Source organism: Eptesicus fuscus, chromosome 8 (genome assembly GCF_027574615.1).
Source record: "Eptesicus fuscus isolate TK198812 chromosome 8, DD_ASM_mEF_20220401, whole genome shotgun sequence".
Classification (NCBI taxonomy): Eukaryota; Metazoa; Chordata; class Mammalia; order Chiroptera; family Vespertilionidae; genus Eptesicus; species Eptesicus fuscus.
Window position 1 is genome coordinate 32,008,232 of NC_072480.1, and position 22,824 is coordinate 32,031,055.

Below are 22,824 nucleotides of genomic sequence, written 5' to 3' on the forward strand. Positions count from 1 at the left end.
CCTATCCTGAATCAAAATTATATTTCTGCTAGAAGGCACAGCCCAATTCTATCATCTTTTTTATGAAGTCATCCACAGATGAAATCCCATGGTATTCTGCCTTTGCAATTTACAAACTATAATGATTAAATGGTGCCCTAGGGGGAAGTAATATAAAAGAATAATGTAATAGTGACACATATTTAATACTCAGAATTCTTATTAAATAATATAGTACTAATGGGGAGTTTCTGCATCATTAAGAAAAATTTTTTTAAAAAATTTAAAGCACATGGTATGGATGTTAGAGATATTTAAAAGAGAGTTCTTATTGTACTTTCAAAGAAAAACAAATGGGGTCACTTTCGGGATCTTTCAGTTGATCTGCCAAAATGTCATCCTTCCCTCATCTTTTTTAGTTTTTTATATTTTTCTCTCTCAGATCTAGGTTGTCAGGAGTCAACAAGTATTTGTTATGTCTGCCCTTTGCCACACACGGTGTAAGGACAGGGCTAGAGAGGTGAATACCCTGAATAGGAAAGAGAAATTATAACATATATACAAAAATGAAATATAGTATGGATGTCAAAAGTTATGAAGGCACTGAGATTTTACTGTAATTGCAAGCTAACAATTTACCCTGCCAGTTTCCCGAATCCTGATGGAAAACACGAGACTACTCGGTCAAGGGGAAAATCACTATTGCTCACAGCAAAGCAGGCGGCAGAAGCTTTCTGTTCACATCCATTCTTCCTTCTCCATCAAGTATCACAGGGAAGGTGTGGATGCTACACACTGAGTAGGTTTCTATTATAGCTAATGATCCATGAATTAAGAAGCCCTGAATATTTTTATTTATTTACCTTTAATTCAGATCATAAGCACATTTTTTAAAATAAATTTTTGAGATATAATTTATATACAAAACAATTCATCTATTAAAAAGGAACACTTCACTTTATACATATTCAGTTTTGTAAAGCCATTGCCATAGTGAATTTTAGAACACTTCCATCACCCCTAAATTTACTCCCTATTACTCAAAATTTTTCCCATAGCCTTAGGTCAGGCCTCCACTAATCTAGTTTCTGTCTGTAGATTTTCCTAATCCTGCCATTCCATCTGAGAGAAATCATGCTTTATAAGCCTTTGTGACTGGCTTCCTTCTCTTAACGTAATTTTTTCAAGGTTCATCTTCCAAGGCTGTGTGCTGTGCAAACATTCTGGCGAAGACAGTCCTGGACAAATCCAGCACCATACAAGATCTGTAAAGACTTCATGGATTGTTCGTTGCTCCCCAAAAATCTCAACTGGACAAAATGCTGGGAAAGGAAAAGCAAAGCGTTGGGGAAACGCATACAAAGGGAAGCAACCCAATCTGAGAGCCCCCAGAGGCTTCCTCAAGAAGTTGCTTTTGAAGTGGAATCTGAGAGCCCTGGGTGGTTGCTCAGTGGTTAGAGCATTGGCCCATGCACCAAAGGGTTGTGGGTTCGCTTCCCGGTCAAGGGCATGTGCCTGGGTTGCTGATTAGCTCCCAGTCCCCTGGTTCCCTGGTCAGGGTATGTATGGGAGGCAAACTGTTGATGTTTCTCTCTCTGTCCCTCCCTCCCTTCCATTCTCTCAGAAAAGCCATGGAAAACATATCCTCTGATGAGGATTAATAAAATGGAATCTGAGAAAAAAAATCATTAAAATAAGAAATGAAGAATGTGTTGAAAAATAATTTTAGGCATAAGCCCCAGACATCTTTATTTCTTTATCTTTATTCATGCTATAAAGACATTTTAAAAATATAGCTTTATATAACGAGTGTGTATAAAGGTGAAGAGACGGAGGATACAAGGCACATGTTTCAGATGCTGCTGGAAAGGAACGCACGGATGGAAGACTGTCATGAGATGAGACCCTCACGGCAGGTAGATGACAGATCCTGCGGGACCTTGTGGGTCATGATAGAGACTTGCACATTCCAAAATAATGGAACACAATTAAAGGAATTTAAGCAAGACAGTGAAATTATCAGACTTATTTTCTAAGGAAATATTCAGAAATATGTGCAATATATAAAAATCTTGATGAGAAAAATGATTTCTTCTTTACATACATGAAAAAGAAAAATGTATTCAGTTTGTGTTAAAATTTTGTTTAGTTCCTTGGATTATGTTATTTTGAAAATGACAGCTGGTCCTACATTGAACAGTTTGGTGACAGTTTCTTTAAGTGTTTCATGAGGATCACAATACTAGTATAACTATTGAGATTGATTATATCATGTAGGAATGACTATCTGGTGAAAAATCAAAGAAAGATTAGGAATAAACTCTAAGAAATGGAAAAAAAAGGTAAATATATATTTTGCAAAGGTGAAACAACTAGGGCAGTCTAACAAAGTCTGTTAAGGGATGAAAAGAAGAATACTGGGAGATTGTGTTTTAATGGAAGAAAATTCAAAGAAGCATTTCCAAATTTCATCTTCATGACTCTACCAATTATGTGAATCTTATCTTATGCCCTCTCTCTTGCCCTTTGATCTAATCAATATCTTTCTTTTAATTTATGAGAAATTATCTTTACTCTTAATTTTTAAAACATCAGCTCAATATCCTTTGCTACCTTGTTCTTCAACATCATATTTATTTAAAAAATATTTTTATTGATTTCAGAGAGGAAGGGAGAGGGAGAGAGACACAAAAACATCAATGATGAGAGAGAATCACTAATAGGCTGCCTCCTGCATGCCCTTTACTGGGGATCGAGCATGCAACCCAGGCATGTGCCCTTGACTGGAATCAAACCCGGGACCCTTTAGTCTGCAGGCCAACGCTCTATCCACTGAGTCAAACCTGCTAGGGTTACAGTATCATATTACTGCAGTCACATTTTACAGTCACAATTGAAATGCTAGGTATATTAAAAATACTTTATATAAAATTGATTTGGAGTCTGAATAAACTAGGTTACTTACTGTCCTATGTATGGATTTTCATGTAATATATTTTAATCAATAATTTTATATGTACATTGTATATAATTTGAATATATACATCTTTTATTATCTATATGTATATACATCCATATATCTATAGAATATGGACATAAAATAGATATATAAACAATATTTAAAAACTCTTATTTTCATGTACAACTCTACAAACAAATACAAAAATAGCAGTTTTAGGTACTTTGAATCCAAGCTACTCTGTATTGTTCCTGCTGTAACTCACTGAAAACTATGAAAGAGAGGTTAGTAGGAGAAAAGAAACAACCTCAGTTAACAGTATGTTTTCAGTTTTGTTCAGAACAAAAATAGCCCCTACATACTTTGCAGGTTGTAATTACGACTGGATAGACTATAATGGTTTACTCTGTCTTTAAAAGCCTTCAAATTGAGCAGCTCTACTATTTTTGAGCCAATTTGTCCCACTTTACTAGAGAAACAGAAATACCAAAACATTAAATAAACCGAGAGAACAGAATAGATAGACCAAGATTAGATAGTGCCTAGGTACTTTCTTCTGTGCAGTGACAATCACAGTGACACAACTCCTTTGTCTATCCGGAAATGTTTCCATTGTTAGTTACAAATAGAGCTTTGCAAATTTTCCCAAGGGGAAAATAAGTCACTCGATTTGATTGGTTAAATCTTCTTTAATTTTTAAAATAAAGTAGCCAATCTGTTTGGCTTATTTCCACTTATCCTCAGTCCAAAAAAGCAATGTACCCATTTATTTCAGTATGCCCGTAATTACCGACCAGAGAATGACTATAATGAGACCATTTGTAACAAAAGAGGCTGTGGCTCGTTTTCTCTTCCTCTGGTACACTAACGCAAGAGAACATTTCAAATATCAGGTCCAAGAACTGTTTGGAGCCAACAAACATTCAGTCTTGCAGCAGGTGGGAGTACCACCTGTTCATGTCTTATTCCAGAAAAAACAATCGCCTCTTCCGAGTCCCCAGCTGTGGTGTAACCAAGAGTGACTTTGAATGCAAGCAAATACTGAGAACAGCTCTCTCAAAGACGGAGCCTGTTAGACAAAGACTGAGAGGTAAAATGAAGGGTTAAGGACTGCAGCTCAGAGCAGTAGGCAAAGGCTAAAGCCACCGCAGGTGTGAATCTTAATGGTTGTTAATTAGGTAGAGGTTCAGCAGAAAAGAGAAAAGCAGCAGGTGTAGGGTGTGTGTTTTTGCTGATGAAGAAGCAGTATAAACATTCGGCTCTGTAACGGAAAAAAACAAGTTCATTTTTATTTTCTCCATAGCGTAGACTTTGTTTCAATTAGTGCCAGATGATTACTTCCTTTTATGATTCAACAAAGATACAACATTATTCCTCCTCTAAATATTACCAGCTAGGAAATACCAAGTGGCACATCTGTGTGTGCTTAATTTTGATTCACTTTGTGGAGCGGACAATTTTGCATGGGTGGCTTAAAGAGAAGGAAATTGTAACCTTGAACACTAATGAGAGTTTAAGAGATAGGCTTGCAATTTGTCTCTGGATGATAAATTAAACCTTACTTTATTGAGCTAACCTAACCCACAGCACTCCTTGCATCTCTAAACAAATCAAAGTTGATCTAAGATATTTTCTTCTGAGAAACTTCCATGCCAGCTGTCTTCAAAGTCACCTACTTAACATACAAATGCAAAAAGAACCCTTAATATTAAAACACTTTCATCACCAAACCTTCTTGATCATTCGTAAGTATTTACTTGGTTAAGTATAGACATATTTAGTTCTGATAATATGAAACTGTCTTTGTGTTTATGAAGTACTTTGCCATTATGCCAATCTATTAGAACTCTTACAAAGCCTCAGAATGACTTAACACTGATAACTTAGAAAATACTGAAAAAGATTTTACACACACACACACACACACACACACACACACACTAATAAAATTAGTAAGATGCAAATTGATCATAACTTTGCGACGCCCACCAGGCAATCAGGAGTGAGTATGCAAATTAACCCAACAAAGATGACAGGTTAATTTGCATATGCAGGTGCTGAGTGGCTGGGGGCAGGGCAGGAGGCTTGCATCATCGCCATGGTGTCAACGCAGGTGGTCCACTCCGCCCCAGCTGCTCTGGGCCTCTGGGCAGAGTGGGAAGGCTAAAAGGCGGCTCGGCCAGAGCGAAGGCTGTGCCAGTAGCCAGGTGAAGGAAGGCCCATTCTTGCACGAATCTTTGTGCATCAGGCCTGTGTGTATATATATATATATATATAAATATATATATAAAATGCAATCTACACTACAGCATCTACATTATAAACTAAATTAGAGAGATTGTGGAGAAATGGTATCCTCATACACTGCTGGTAAAAATGTGAATTGGTACAGACATTATGAAAAAAACATAATGGAGTTTCCTTAAAATTAAGAATGAGCTACCATATTACCCAGCATTCCCTCTTTTAGGTATCAACCCCAAAGTTAAAAACAAAACTGTGTTCTTAATGATATATGTATCCCTATGTTCAGTGCAGCATTATTCATGATGGCCAAGACATAGAAACAACCTAGGTGGCCTTCGATGGATAGATGATTTGCGAAAGAAGAGCTAATATATATATACTAGAGGCCCGGTGCACGAAATTCGTGCACGGAGGGGGCTTGTCCCTCAGCCCAGTCTGTACCCTCTCCAATCTGGGACCCCTCAAGGGATGTCCGACTGCCCGTTTAGGCCCGATCCCACCGGATTGGGCCTAAACGGGCAGTCGGACATCCCACTCACAATCCAGGACTGCTGGCTCCCAACTGCTTGCCTGCATGCCTTCCTAATTGCCCCTAACCGCTTCTGCCTACTCGGCTGATCACCCTCTAACCACTCTGCTGCCAGCCTGTTTGCCCCCAACTTCCCTCCTCAGCCGGCCTGGTTACCCCTAACTGCCCTCTCCTGCAGGGTTGATCACCTCCAACTGCCCTCCCTTGCAGGCTTGGTCCTTCTCAACTGCCCTCCCTTGCAGTCCGGGTACCTCCCAACTGCCCTCTCCTGCTGGCCATCTTGTGGTGGCCATCTTGTATCCACTTGGGGGCAGGATCTTTGACCACATGGGGGCAGCTATATTGTGTGTTGCAGTGATGATCAATCTGCATAGTACTCTTTTATTAGATAGGATAGAGGACTGGTACAGGGGTGGGGGCCAGCTGGTTTGCCCTAAAGGGTGTCCCGGATCAGGTGGGGGTTCCCTTGGGGCGTGGGGTGGCCTGAGCGAGGGGCCTGTGGTGGTTTGCAGGCCGGCCACGCCCCCTGGCAACCCAAGTGGAGGCCCTGGTATCTGGAATTTATTTTCCTTCTACAATTGAAACTTTGTAGCCTGGAGCAGAGCCAAGCCTGGGGCTCCCTCCGAGGCCAGTAGCCATTTGTTTTGGGGTTATAATTGAAACTTTGTTGCCTTAAGCGGGTGGGCCCGGCCAGGGTGTGCAGAAAGTTTTGCTTCCCCTGTTGCCGGCGGCAACCCTGGCCTGCTCTCTCAAGCTTCATTCTGCCGCCATTTGTTTGAATTTGTTTACTTTCTATAATTGAAACTTTGTAGCTTGAGTGGAGGCTTAGGCCTGGCAAGGGCAGGCGGAAAGCTTGGCTTCCTCTGTTACCTAGGAAACCTTGCTCTCTGTGGCTGTAGCCATCTTGGTTTGGGTTAATTTGCATGCTCGCTCTGATTGGATGGTGGGCGTGGCTTGTGGGCATGGCTTGTGGGTGTGTCGGGGGGTATGGTCAATTTGCATTTTGGTCTATTATTAGATAGGATAATGGAATACTACTCAACCATAAGAAAAGATGAAATACTGACATTTGCAACAACATGAGAATATCATGCTAAGAGAATTAAGTCAGATGGGAAAAAAACAGAAATATATAATTTCACTCATATGTGGAACATAAAACAGAAAGCAACAAATGAACAAACAAATAAATAAAAACTCATAAACACAGACAACAACATGATGGTTAGCAAAGGGAAAGGGGGTTCTGAGGAGGTAGAAGAGGGTAAAAGGGGTCAAATTTTCAGTGACAGAAGACTTAACTATGGGTGGTGAACACACAATGCAATACACACATAATATACTATAGAATTATAATACACTGGAAAATGATATGATCTTATTAACAAATGTCCCCTAATAAATTTAATAAATTTTTAAATGCATGTGTGGACTTAATATATTGTTGTTTGTTTCCTGTGTTTCTACTTTTCTATTTTATCTAGTGTCAACAATTACAAAACAGAGAACATGTAAAAATAATGTATACTGAGAAATTATGGTATACAGTAGCATAAATAGCATATAATTTTCCTCAGATCAACTCCATAAGTTAGGTGGCACTATCAGTATCCAGACAATAAATTACATGAGGCATGAGGCATTCAAAACATACTTGCCCAAAAACAACTGGATTAAAAAATGGGATTTATTCCAAATTCCCATAATGGGATTTATCCCAAATTCCCATAATGATTAAATATCATGAACAACTGGATTAAAAAATGGGATTTATTGGGATTTATCCCAAATTCCCAAAATGGGATTTATCCCAAATTCCCATAATGATTAAATATCATGACATGCAATCAGATTTCCATCACCTTTATCAATGTTCATTCCACATGTTAATCACATATCTTTCTCCATTTACACAAGATTTGTCATTTAAAGATGGAAGACAAATTTCAAAAAAATTTTGAGGCATTGCTTCACACTGTACTCTCCAAAATAGCTGAGTAATTATAAGCACTCATACTTCTGTGTATATTTTGGGGTAAATGACTAGAAAATATGATATTTGTTGGATATTTCATAAAAAAAAAATAACTAAACTATAACTTTTAACAAATGCATACAGAAGCAGTTGTGGATTGTCCCCAAGATTTGCAAATGCCACCAATTTTGCAGAAGTAGTTGACTTGTAACATCTACTTGTTCTGTTAATTTGTGTAGAGCTAAGTATTATTCCAAATGTTGTGTTAAGCCCATTCTATTGATGTTTTGAAAAAATTTCAGATACAATTAACAATAAAACATTTAAATTTTCACCCAGAGAAAACTTTAAATATTTTGAAGTATCTCATGATTATATGTGTTTTCATCTAAAATAACCTTGAGCATAATCTGTTTCCAAACTGGATTTTATATCTTTGTATTGTCATATCTGTATGCCATAATGAAAACATTCTACCAATGACAAAGTTTTCTTTTTAATTAACAGCCTACTAAAGTTCAACATTTGTAACCTTAGCAGAGTATCGTTAACCTTTAAGATTTCTGTGCTCAATGTGTAGGGTAGTTTTGATGTAATATTGGAGAACTCAGCATAGCTCTGCTCACTTTACTGGCTTTACCATTGGCCTATAAATTAATAGATGAAAAATAAAATCTTATGGTGAAATAACATGAACATAATTAAACCACATAACCTTTTCTATTTTGGGAATGACATTTTGATAAATTGAATCTCTAATTACTTTAACTTTTAGCAGGAAATGATACTGGACAGAAACCTTTATCCTTTTTTCATGGAAATAATGCATTCAAAATTTTAAAATTAACTTAAAATTTGGTAAGGGAAAATTGTTCAATCTAGTTGGGACTCACTATATTTTATGATAAAAGATAACAGCAGAAGTTTAGCCAAAGATTTATTAAGAAAATTAGAAGGGTAACTATGATGGCTATAAACACACTGCAGTGTTTATTAAATGGTGTCCTTCAAAAATTTCATTTCAGATTTTTTTTAATTTGCCTTATGTAGCAGTTTATTAAGCAGCATAGAACCAATGAAACTAACCTACTACTTACAATGGCATGACATTTTAAGAGCTTATTTGCATTATGTAAATATTAAATAGTAATAATACCTTCAAAATTTTGAATAAAGAATAATTTTAACATAATTACATCAATGAATTAAGTTAAAAAATTTTTAAATACTTAAAATTGCTATAGAAAGTAATGAGCTTATCACCATTGTAAACTATACCAAGTCATTTTTAGTTTTGTGACCTTGAGTTAGCAACAGTTTCCTGTTTAAAATTGTTGGGTTAGCATCAATCATTCCAAAGCTTTCTCCCAAGTCTGAAGGGAAAAAAAATAAAAAATAAATAAATAAATAAATAAATATATAAAGAATTAAACTTCAAACAAAATTGAGATTATTTTCATGATCCTCATAAGATATAAGCATTATTATAAATTACATCATAGAGATAAATAAACTCATGATATTCTTATTTTAACCCAGTTTTTCCAAATCCTGGATCTTGAAATTATGTTTGGCCACTTTTATTTTTTTTTTTATTTATCTTTATTGGTGAAAGTATTACAGATGTTCCCTTTTTGTCCCTATTGGCCCCTGCCTCCCTATCACCCCCCCCCCCCAGGCTTTCACCACACTATTGTCCATATCCATAGGTTATAAATAAAAGTAAAATGATCCAATTGAGAAAAAGTGTAGATCTTTACAATATGTGTATGCATAAGAATTAAAAAAAAAACAAAAAACAGAATGCAGGATGAAATAATATTTCTTTTTTTCTGGCTAATTGTATATTTTTAAGTACAAAATTTTAGTTATGTTAAGGGAATAAATATGTCCTAACATGAATGATTAAATTATTTTTATTAACCCTATATCCTTGAACATAGAATATTTTCTTCTCTTAGATTTTAAGTATATTTACTTCAAAATTATTATGAATAGGCATGAAACCAGAAGCAACCATTAATTTCTATTAAAAGAGATATAAAGGCTAGAGTAGGCTTATTAAGCTCATACATCATGCTAGTAACCTCAAGACATGGATTTTATTTACATACTTTATATCGGGTATTGGCAAACTATAGGCCTCTTGCAGATCAACTGTTTTTGAAAATAAAAGATTTATTGGAATAAGCCCCATCCATTTATTTATATGTTGCTTATGTCTGGTTTCCCATTACGGAGTTGAATAGTTGCAACAGAGATGCTATGGCATAGAGGGTCTAAATATTTACTATCTGGCCCTTTACAGAAAATATTTGTTGACTCATGCTATAGACACTAAAGTCTTAACCCAAGAAATGGTAAGGAAAGAAAAAGGACTCTCTTTTTCTTTGTGGTGGCCTTCCACAATTTATGAGAAATACTTGGTAATTAAACCCCAAGATTTTTGGCTCCTCTGTTCAAACTTTGGGACAAGATAACCTACTCTCACTCTTGCCTCTCCTTCCCCCCCTGCTATTTTCACAACTCAGGGTTAACTCACACCAAGGGATCTCTAGTTAGTAGAAAGTTCCCTTCTGCCCTTCTCTTCTAACAATCGTTTTTTGAACTCTTCATAACTTTTGCTCTAAGCATGTTTTACTGGCTTGGGAAAAAATACTGGCAAGACAACTCCTTAGGACACCTGCCAGACTATTTCCTGGAAAGGAAACAAACTGTAACTTTTCAAGACAACCCCTGGTATCTCTCAACTTCAACATAATCATCCTCCTTTCCTTATCACCTAGCAACAGTGACCAATTGCTCTTTAAAACTGGAAGCCACTCTTTATTCCCTGCTTGTATTGACTAGCAACACTTGGCCCTTTTTCCCCTTGGAAAGAAAAATAAACTTCCTCTCTGAATCTCTCCTCTTAGTTATGAATTCTTTCACAGCTTGTTTTGGTCAAACCCTAACAGAAACAAATTATTATTTTTTATTTTTTTTATCAATTTTTATTTGTCATTAAATTTATTGGGGTGACATTGGTTAATAAGATTATATAGGTTTCAAGTGTACAATTCTGATACATGATCTGTATATTACATTGTGTTCCCACCACCCAAGTCAAAACTTCCTTCTCACCATATATTTGGGCCCCTTTACACTTTACTACCTGAACCCCCTTCCCTCTGGTAACCACCATACTGTTGTCTGTGTCTATGGGTTTCAGTTGTAATCCACATATCCGTGAAATCATACAATTCTTAGCTTATTCTGACTGATTTATTTCTCTTAGCATGATATTCTTAAGGTACATCCATGTTACTGCAAATGGCAGTATCTCATTTTTTCTTATGGCTGAGTAGTATCCCATCCATATAATAAAAACCCAGTGGTTGTAATGCCGTAACGACCAAAGACCGTTCATCAGGAGGTGCATTGAGCACCTCTCGATCCCTCCCGCCGCCCCCCCCCCCCCATCCATGAGCAGTGGCTCTTGCAGCAGGCGGGGCAGGGCGTGAGCTACTAACAGCAGAGAGCTATGAGTGGCGGAGGGCAGGGTGGCCAGCTGAGGCAAGTGGAAGCAATCTGCTCTGGGCCTCTAGTTGCATATATCTACAGAAATACAACATCTTCATTATCCAATCATCTACTGAAGGACACTTTGGTTGTTTCCAAGTCTTGGCCACTGTGAATAATACTACAATGAACATAGGGGTGCATATATCTTTATGAATAAATGTTTTCAAATTTTAATGTAGATACTCAGAAGAGGGGTTTTTGAGTCATATGGTAACTGTCTTATTTGAGGAACCTCCATACTATTTTCCATAGTGACTGTACCAGTTTACATTCTCATCAGCAGTGGATGAGGGATTCTGATCCTAATTTCCATAAAAAGAATAATGTATGAAATCCAACGTGTGTGAAACAAAATGGGGGAAATATTTTTCAATGTTCATTCCTAATTGGGAATTTGCATTACCTTTAGTTATGAGTTAAGACAAAAAGCACACTTGTATTACTTGCATTTTTGAATATGTAAACAAAAATTGCATATATTTTAATAATACTTAATAATTATACAGCTGTGTCAAAATATCTTTAATATTTATTGCTGGTTCAAAATTATGGTACTCAGGATCTCTGAAAGATCTGTAAGATGTTAATAAAAAACACATACAATGTCAAAAATTGTAAATATGTTGGCAATGATATTTTTTATATTTCATTTCCTTTGTAATACTTTTATTGTATGTATTGTATTTAAAGACAGTATTTGGAGACATGTATAGGATTTTTCATAATGCAAAAGGAGTATATAGCAAAAAAATAAATGAATAAATAACATAAGAATCAAGAACTAATGTTTTAATAAACAAACTTTCAATTTATCAACTACAAATTTTATTTAGATTTAGATACAAAGGTATCATGTCACTCTCTATTGGGTCTTTGTCTTAACAGAATTAGGTTTTACTTATTCATAGAATAATGTTAGGCAAAAATAAAAATAATTTGATTCCACAGAAGTTGAAGGTTTTTGTGTTGCATTAACACCTAATATACCCTGAGGAGTATTCCGTAATAAGGAAATTGCCCACCAAACCTCCTTTTTTGAGTATCATGTCTCTGTTAAAGCTACTCTATCATTTAATGCTCCTGGACTTTGAGGATGATGTGCAAGCTCTAATTCCAAATTTCCAATAAAAATTGTGAGACTGTGGTCTGCTGTTTCAACCTTGGACTTTCACTTCTCTTGACATGAATATTCAAAAGGACAATCTCTTCCACAAAAGGAACGTTTCATTAATAATAAAATATATTCATTTTTTCTTTTATCTTTCACTGGCCTGAAACTAAAATGTTACTTATGTAGTCTATGCTTCCAATCTTTTCAACACAGTCACACGTCCATCACAGAGAAAGGCCTCTGAAGGATTATCCACAGAAGAAGTCCAGGCTTCTGCACCATAAGCCTGATGAGTTATGGTAAGGCTGGAAAATGAAATATGCTTAGTGCTTTCTGCTTAGATATCAAGAAAATTGATATTTATATCTCAAAGCAGTATTATCTAGCCTTAGTACTATTTTTGGATCAATATTCCTTATTAAAAAGTGCTTTAAAGATCATTGTCATTAATCATATGTGGTTTTCTGATTTGGATTTACATAGTGTGGACATATAATTAGAATTAAAAGGTAGTAGAAAGATTGTACTTCAATACTAAATGAAAAGATTTTTTACATATCCCAAAGTTAAATTAGAATGTCTTGAATGTGCTAATATAATTATGTTATAAAAGTCAACATGATATTATTTAGAGTCAGATATTATTTTAGCACATTTTTAAATTCCTCATTAAAACTTCATTAATTTGACATTCAAAATTAGTTCTGTTGATTGAAAATTGTAAACACTTTGGGTTTAATAAAATGTTAGTCATAATATCAAACTACTTTTAATTAGATTCATATTGTTCTTACTGCTGTATTAGGAACAAGTTCTAAGAATGACCTAAAATAGATGGGAGGAAATTTTTGTCACTATTACTGGCCGCTTAAATTTATTGGCTTTTGACGAATTTTAAAATCCTATTCCTGAAGTGCAGAGAGTAAGTGTTCACAACCAGGATGTGTCACAATCATGGGTTGAACTATCTTCCAAGCAGGGAATACTACAGAATGTCTTATCGCCTCTAAAAGGAAATAGGTTCAAAACTAGATAAGGAGACAAGCAATAAAAACTGAGCAGGTATTTAATATTATACCTAATGCATTTATTATTCTATCTACAGTTATTTACTAAATACAAGTTAAAATATTAGCATGCATACACATTTTCATAATAGCCAGAAAAAGGTGTGCCCCTTCTAAACAACTGAGAAATCGACCTATTGGACTAAAGTGTTGTTTTGGGTCAATTGATCTAAGATTCATTTAAGAAATATTGACACAGGACACCTTTTTTTTTTTTTTTTTTTATGTCTTGGCCACCATGAACAATGCTGTAATGAACATGGCGGGGGGGATATCTTTGTGAATACATGTTCTTGAGTTTTTCAGCTATACACCCAGGAGAGAGATTTCTAGGCCATTTGGTAGTTTTAGTCTTAATTTTTTGAGAAATAGCCAGACTGTTTTCCATAGTGGTTGTACCAGTCTACCTTCCCACCAGCAGTGAATGAGGGATCCCCTTTTCCCACAACACTTGTTATCGCTTGTCTTGTTGATAATGGCCACTCTAACAGGTGTGAGGTGGTATCCAATTGTAATTTTGATTTACATTTCCCTACTTGCTAGTGAGGTTGAACATATTTTCATACATCTATTGGCTGTCCATATGTCTTCTTGGGAAAGGTGTATTTTCAGGTCCTCTGCCCACATTTTGATTGGGTTGTTTGGGTTTTAAGAATTCTTTGTATATTTTGGAAATTAAATCTTTGTTAGGGCTACTGTATGCAAATATCATCTCCCATCAGGTTGGCTGCCATTTTGTTTTGTTGTCAGTTTCTTTTGCTGTGCATAGAGGACTGGACAAAGAATGTCGTTCATATACATGATGGAATACTACTCAGCCATAAGACAGGGTGAAATACTGCCATTTGCAACAACATGGATGGGCAATGAGAATGTCATGCTAAGTGAAATAAGTCAGTCAGAAAAAGCTAGGAACCATATGATTTAACTTATATGTGTGATATGAGTGAAACTCATGAACACAAACAGCAGTGTGGTGGTTGCCAGAGGGAAGGAGTGAGGGAGAAGATTTGACTTTGGGCTTGGGGAGCATGGTGCAATATACAGATCTTGTAACATAAAACCCACACCTGAAACCTATATGATTATGTTGACAGATGTCACCCCAGTAAATTTAATAAAAAAAGAATGCCAATTTTTGTTTTTGCATAAACATTAAAATATAATTAAAATTAATGATAGAGCTTATGAAATTAACTCATCATTTTTCAGTTAACATAGACAAATATATATATTTGACTGAAATTTTCAGGACTTTATCAGCTTTTTTGGTCATGATTCTTCTACTTCTTGCCTCTGACAGAACAGCTTATATTACACAGCAATATTTTATTGTCATATTTTCTATTTTCTTAACAATATGATAATCTTCTGCAGAAATAAACCTCAGCCTTTAGTTCTGAGAAGGCAGAAATGGCCTATACATTTAAAATGACAATTTTTCTTTTTCAACACTATTCTAAAAAAAAATCTATTAGTTATTTTTTAACTAGAGCACTAATTGTCAACTATATGCTTGATATAAATAGTGTTGTGTTTATTAATAATAATAGCTTTTATTAATAAGTAATTATATATGCTTGTAAAAAATAATAATTTTTTCAAGCTTTAAGATTTCTCAAAAAATCCTAACATTTTATATCTGGTAGAGTTACTTTCTTGTGTATACGTGCACCTCTTTCATGCACTAGAATGGAAATCTCTATATTTAGTTTAAACTGTTACTGTTTCTTAATAAAGCACTGATAAAACCCTGAGTCAGAGTGTCTATGGGAAGTTTCTAGGATTATATCTTATCTTGGACCTGTCAGGATTCCCAGCCATCATGGCTCTGGTCAGGTCACCAGGTTGTGGGCTAGATCCCCAGTGCGGGGCATGCAAGAGGCAGCCAATCAATGATCCTCTATCATCATTGATGTTTCTATCTCTCTAGCCCTCTCTGAAATCAATATATAAATATATATATATATATATATATATATATATATATATATATATATATGATCCTCATCTTTAATTTCATCTTCATCTTAAAAAAAAATCTCTCTTGAATTCTCTTTTGTGTCCAGTGTCACTAAACAGTCCTTCTTATTGATGAAAAGTATGCCTCATCAATGCCTCACTCGCTCAGTTTTTGCTGTTTACAATTATTTTTTATATTCTCTTAACTTTGGGATACATTTACAAGTTCTTCTCTTATTATCTGTTTTCTTAATGTCTATTTACTCTCCTTTAATCTTTAAGCCATTATATCACACCCTTGCACATGAAACTAATCCAGATGAAATAAAATAGCAAGCTTCTAATTCTTATTTCCAAATAGTTAGATTTCCCTCATGCCTAAATTATTGACTCCATGGGAAAAGGCTTACATTGCTTTATATATTTTCTTATTAGCAGGCATCCCTAATAGTATAATATAAAAAACATTAGGTTTGTAGCAAAATTAAAATGTAGAAGAACAATAATAATACCTAATCTATAAATTCTGTAGCCTTAAGTAAGAAGACTACTTCCTTATCTCTTTAATGTCTTATTCCTCTCTTGACATAAGGGTCATAACAGTTCTTTTTTGGGGACTGTGAGAATTCAAGGATGACCGTGTGACAGTATTTAGCTTCATTAAAGCTTCATTGATATTTAGTGACAATTCCTCCCACTTTCTTATTCTAACAGGACGCTGAGTTTCTGATACCTGCTATGTGTCCAACCAAAATTATTACTCTGAGTATTAAAGAAACAAACAGGACAATACCTGGGTCATAGCTGTCATATTGAAGCCCATTGCTCTACCAGGAAAAGTATCAGTAGTAGCCCGGGGCTGCCACAAAGCGTTGATAAAGCAAAAGAAGATTGGAGTGAGATTTCTTTTCATCTCAACATCTAGATATAGAGAATCAGCAGAGGAATGAAAGGAATGTGAAAAAGGATACTATTCTACTTATTATGCTCTTTGTTTATCCTTGTATATCCTCTTCTTTCCTTCAAAATCACATAAACTGCCAGTACAGATGGGGCATATAAGACAGGCAACTGTTGTAAACTACTAGAAACAGCAATAGTGGTCTAGATCACTGGCAAATAGAGTGTTAGCTACTTTGTGAAGGTTTGTTGAACAAGAAAATACAGGTTCATTCCATTCCCTGACATATAAATTAATTGGCTGGTGTAATTGGCTGATTTATCTGTTGTTGTTTTTTTAATTATTTATTGTTTAGAGTACTACATATGAATCCTTTTTCCCCCATTGACCTCTCCCCACTTGTTTCCCTCCCCATCCCTACCCAGCACATGCCCTCACCCCCGCTACTGACTGTGTCCATGGGTTATGCTTATATGCATGCACACAAGTCCTTTGGTTGATCTCTTCTCCCCCCAATCCTCTTCCCCCTCCCCCCACCCCAGCCTTCCCCCTGAGGTTGGATGGTCTGTTCAATGCTTCTATGTCTCTGGATCTATTTCAGTTCATCGGTTTATGTTGTTCATTATATTCCACATATGAGTGAAATCATATGATATTTATCTTTCTCTGACTGGCTTATTTCGCTTAGCATAATGCTCTCATTGTTCTTCACCAATTTCCTATTTTCTATCACCTTTTATCTTTAATTTTATTTTTCTCCCCTCTAATATAATAACTTTTTTTGTTACTTCAATCTCCTTCACTCAACTAACTCAAATAATATAAGTTTTAATTTACTTGTTGATTTGAAAGAACATTTTCAAAATTAGAATCTATTTTAGGGCTTTCATGGGAAATAGTAATTGGAAATTAATGGCTTTAATGGCATTAAAACATACTTGAGAAAGTGGAAAAATACAAAACACAAGCATGTATCTAAAATTCAATACTCAAATTGCAGCATGAAAAAATATTAGATGTATTTATAAACCCACCGAAAAGTTAAAGATTTTTCAAATGTATTAGATTAAGAGCTGAGGCAAGAGAGAACAAGAAGGCTACATTGCAGGTGGACAAAAAAAAAAACACAACAACTAAAAAAGAGGTGGCAGTTATTCTAATGAGATCATTTACACAGATTGCTGAGTTACACTCACAAGATCAACCCAAGAGAAATTAAGAGAAGAGGTAGAAACATGGTTTTCAGGGACTGACAAAAACAAAATAAGCAACAATTGTAATTAAGACAAAACCAACCAACCAAACCAAGACACTCTTGAGAAAATCACTAGGGAGTTTGAAAGCTGTCTTTTAAAAACGTGTGTGGGAGAGGTGTGGAGAAGAGTAGGGAGGAGGTTACTAATTGGGGAAATAGCAGCCAGAGGCAGCTGTGAAAAGACTGGTTGAAGAAATATTTTGAAATATAGTCTTTGCCTGAGTTCACCCTCTCCGCTTCACAGTCTGGAAGCTCTCTTGAGGCAGTGAATTGCCATAAGCATAGGGCTCCCATCTTTCGGGGATCATCGCTTTTTCTTGCCTGATGTTCAGTGCCTTGAAATCTATCGTTTCATCTACTTTGTTTGAATTTTTAGTTATCTTGAGCAGGTGGCTATATGTGGTCCCTAAAACAGTCTTGCCTGAGAAAGCAGTCATATTAGGATTTGATATTTTATTTCCAATGGCAGGAGTAGGGAAAGTTTTTCTACCAAGGGCCAGATGATATTTTCATCTTTATGGGCAATACAGTTTCTGTCACAACCACTCAACTCTGCCATATTAAAGCAAAAATAACTAAAGACAATATAGAAATAATGGGCACGGCAGGCTATGGCTTGCAGTGAGCCAGAGTAGCTTGTCAAACCCTGTTCTATGATAACCACTACAATTTTGAAAACAATGTTTAACACAAGCTAACAGAAAAAAATATAAAATTAGATAGTAAATTTAAAAGTACAACTTCAAAAGATGTCACATTAAATCAGAACATAAAACAATCAGGACAATTAGAAAGCACATAAAAAGATAGTTTTAAATTGAACATATCAGAAATTACATTAAGCTTATATAGGCTAAATGATTTCTGTACAAGGCAATTGCTGTCATTTGGCTTAAAAAACTAATTTCTGGTAAAAAGTAACAGGTAAAATGTACACATATACAGGAATTGTATAAAGGGGAAAAGATATACTCTGTAAAATGACTAAAATAAATATTCAATAACTGCATTGTTATTAAATAACAGATCAAAAGGGATGATAAATACGGTGACTTAACATTGATAAGGTTTAAAATTTCAAGGAAACGCACACATTTTAAATTTGTATGCATCCAGTAATATTCTCAAAATGTATGAAGCATATTTCAGCAAAGTTACATAAAGAAATAAGCAGATTGACAAAGTAGAAGATTTTAACACTTAGATTTTACCTCTTAGCCCTTCATATAGCAAGCAGGGCAACAAATGATTCAGTACGAGATAAGTGGTTATAATACTGAAAATATACAAAGTACTAGTACAAGAAACCATTTTGATATGCATTAAATTCCACTCAATTTAAAGGATAGAAAAAAGAAAGAATAACTATTACATGATTCCATTTATACAAATTTCAAGTACAGGCAATATTAAATTAGAACCGTAAAACTGCATCAGAATAGGGTCAAAGTCTGGGCATTTGTTACTGTGGGTCTATTGGGAATTGTGTGGAGGAAGGAAACACTGTGGGCTTTGGTAGTCCGAACAGAAATTCCTGCCACACCGGAGAAGCATATTATATTGACGGTATCACACCCATAAACCTTCAGAATGAGACTTCTGCATATTTATTCCAAGAAATAATAATAACAACAAAAAAATGTGGGGAAGCATGGGACCCTAATCATGGAAATCACCAAGCAGAATATTTCAGATAACAGGCTGCCCTGTACCCGTCCTTGCACCAGCACTCTCCTCTCCCAGTTGGCAGAGGTGCCCAAGTGGTCTTCCAGTAACGTTATTTGTGCATTTTTTTTTCTGAGAGGCATGCATCAGGAACAATAGCCCCACTTGTCTAGGGTGAAAGACAGTATTATCCTAAGAATATAGCAGCAAACACATGATGAACATGAAAATAATTTGAGAGGCTCATGAGTCTTCTAGAGTTGGATGTCCAGAAAATGGTTGGATATCTTAGATTGCAGATGGGAAAATGCAGATCTATAAAGCTGTCCTTCCATAAGGTTCATTGAAGCAGTGGGCATGTAGGAAAGTGCAATGAAGAAAATGTCAAGTAAGAAGACAACAGAACTGAAGATGGCTCTACAGGGCACCAAAATGGAAGGAGCAGAAAAGGAAATAAAATTCCTAAACTATGCTTGAGATATGTAACAAGAGATGTAAGAAGATAACAGGAGTGCCTGGAAAACTAAAATAAAGGTGGGGTGTAGTAAAGAGTAAAGGAGGCCAAATATATGGTGACTGAAGATCATTTGACTTTGGGTGGTGGGCACACAATGCATTGCACAGATCGTGTATCATAGAAATGTACACTTGAAACCTAATATAACCTATATTAACCAATGTCACCAATAAAGTTAGTAAAAATTTTAAAAAGATATAAGACTCCTTGTTCTGAAACGGAGAATGACCAATCTCGAATGTTTGAAAGGCTGTCAATCACTAATGAACCCAATGAGATTATTCACATTCATATATTGAAGTTACATAATAGATTTTGGTGTTTTGATGAGTAAATGAGAAATTAGGAACAGAGTCAATTAGATGCAAAAAAGTATAAATACAGAGCTATATGTGTGTGTGCCCATGTGTATCATTGAGCATGTAGATATGTTTATGTGTGTGTGTTTCAGATGTAAGAGTATTGAGGATATTTTTATTCTAAAATTAATGGGAACTAGATGAAAACTTTCATTGAAATGTAAATCTCTTGAGGGCAAAATTTTTATCTTCTTGCTCAGAGGATGCTGCTGAAATAATTCTGACACCTGTCATTTAGTCAACTCCTCATTTAGAAAAGTGAAATGTCCTAGATTATATAATTATCTGAAATTAATTGAACCCAACACACTACTGATTATTAGATAAATTGTCATTTTATATATCACTGGGGAAAACATAATACTGCCAAATTATTTCACAATTTTATGTATCACTTGTAATTGTTATTGAATATTTACTGAAAAATGAAGTTATTTTCAAATAGATTTTTATTGAAAAATATACATGCTAATTAAATGACTTAGCGTATACCTAAAATATTGTTTGCATTTAGTGTCCATATTGTCCAAACCATTTTTCAACTCACAATTTCAAAAATCTATGTTTTATAATATGGAATCATTTGGTTTACTTCCTGAGTGTTATTGGTACAACATTTCTCAAAGAACTCTCTATGAGTCTATGTCAAACCTTCCTATAAGCCACTTAAACAAGTAGTAATGTACATTGCAGGAGTTAACAACTTCCTTCAGCTACATCTGGAATTCAGAGCAATTTAAAAAGAAGTTATTAGAATTTAACAAATGCACTAAGAAAAATAAATCTGGGACCTAAATCAAGTTGTCATTATTTTCCATGCAGCTCTCTTCTAAATACTCCATACCAGTATTCTTGGAATCATATCCACTTTTACATGTGTTTAAATGGATATTTAAAAAAAAAATAGAAATTAAGTATTCATAAATAAAATCCTATGCTCCTATCAAAGTGATGTGTTAAAGGACACATAGGACTTGGAAATATATTTATGATATTAAAAATATATGAGTGGCCGAAACTGGTTTGGCTCAGTGGATAGAGCGTCAGCCTGTGGACTGAAAGGTCCCAGGTTCGATTCCGGTCAAGGGCATGTACATTGGTTGTGGGCACATCCCTGGTAGGAGGTGTGCAGGAGGCAGCTGGTCGATGTTTCTCTCTCATCAATGTTTCTAGCTCTCTATCCCTCTCCTTTCTTCTCTGTAAAAAATCAATAAAAATATTTTAAAAAATTAAAAATTAAAAAATAAAAATATATGAATATGTAAATATATGTGTGAATGAGTACATATGCAATACACACATGCATATATCTATATACAGATATAATTATATTAATATCTATATATATATAAAAAGCCTAAGCGACCATCACAACCAAATGGATGAACGAAGAGGCTGCTTGGGGTGACCAGGCCAGCAGGGGGGTTAGTGAGAGGTGACCAAACTACCGAGCAGCAGCCTGCATGGGGCGACCAGACTGGCAGAGAGGGCAGTGAGGGGCAATCAGGCCGGCAAAAGGGGGCAGTGAGGGGCAACCAGGCTGACAGGGGTGGGCAGTTGGGGGTGACCAGGCTGGCAGGAGGGGCAGTAAGGGGTGACCAGGCCAGCAGGGGGGGCAGTTGAGGGTGACTAAGTCAGCAGGGGGGCAGTTGGGGGTGACCAGACCAGCAGTGGGGGGCAGTTAGGAGCGATCAGGCAGGCAGGTAGGTGAGCAATTAGGAGCCAGTGGTCCCGGATTGTGAGAAGGATGTCTGATTGTCAGTTTAGGCTCAATCAAGGATCAGGCCTAAATCGGCAGTTGGACATCCCCCAAGGGGTTCCAGATTGGAGAGGGTGCAGGCTGGGCTGAGGAGACCCCCACCCCCGTGCAAGAATTTTGTGCACCGGGCCTCTAGTATATGAAATAACTGAAAAATATATATAAAGATACTCCAAGATAGGACTATGGGTAACTGTTTCCTGTATTCCCTTGATATATTTGTATTTTCAGTTTTCTACTGTTTAGAAATACTACTTTGCCATTTGAAAATAAATGGGATAGATTATCCTTGAAAATTTCTCACTAAAGAATTTCCATAACATTTCTTGGTACAATTTTATATAATTTTAAACTTTAGATTAAATTTGAATTAAATATTAGACTGCAATATACTAAAAACATTGAAATTTTACCTACCTATAACAGAAATTTATTATAAATTATCATATTTTTTCTAATTTGTAATAGTCAAATGGATCATCATGAAAAAATTATCTTCTTCTTTGAAATAAGTATATTATCAAAACCTCTCAGGGAAAGTTACTTAACACATAGCTCATTTGGTTGCAACATTATAATTGTTAGTTTACATTTCTAATTATACACTACTCTAAATAACCCAAAATGTCTAATAATAATTATATAATGTAAATAATTGCAGGGACATATTAACCATTGTTCTATTAATTTATGCATTTTCACTTTTGCTACAATATTAAGGATAAAGTGTTTATGTCCATATTTCAGTCTTTATTAATATACACTTGGCATACATTGAACATGGAATTTTCATTTTTGTGAGTCTTCATATAAATATATATATATATATATATATATCCTCACCTGAGAAAAAATTTTATTAATATTTTTTAGAGAGCGAGAAAGAGGGAGAAACATCAATTTGTTCCCTTCCTTACACACCCAGATCAGGGATCAAACCTGCGATCTAGGTAGGTGCCCTGACCTGGAATAGAA

At 35.4% G+C, this 22,824-nt stretch overlaps 1 pseudogene; it reads right to left on the reverse strand.

Annotated features, from left to right (window-relative positions):
- Positions 1-1,169: 1,169 nt before the first annotated feature.
- Positions 1,170-22,824, reverse strand: part of LOC129150097 (thyroid receptor-interacting protein 11-like) — a 77,531-nt pseudogene continuing 55,876 nt past the window's right edge.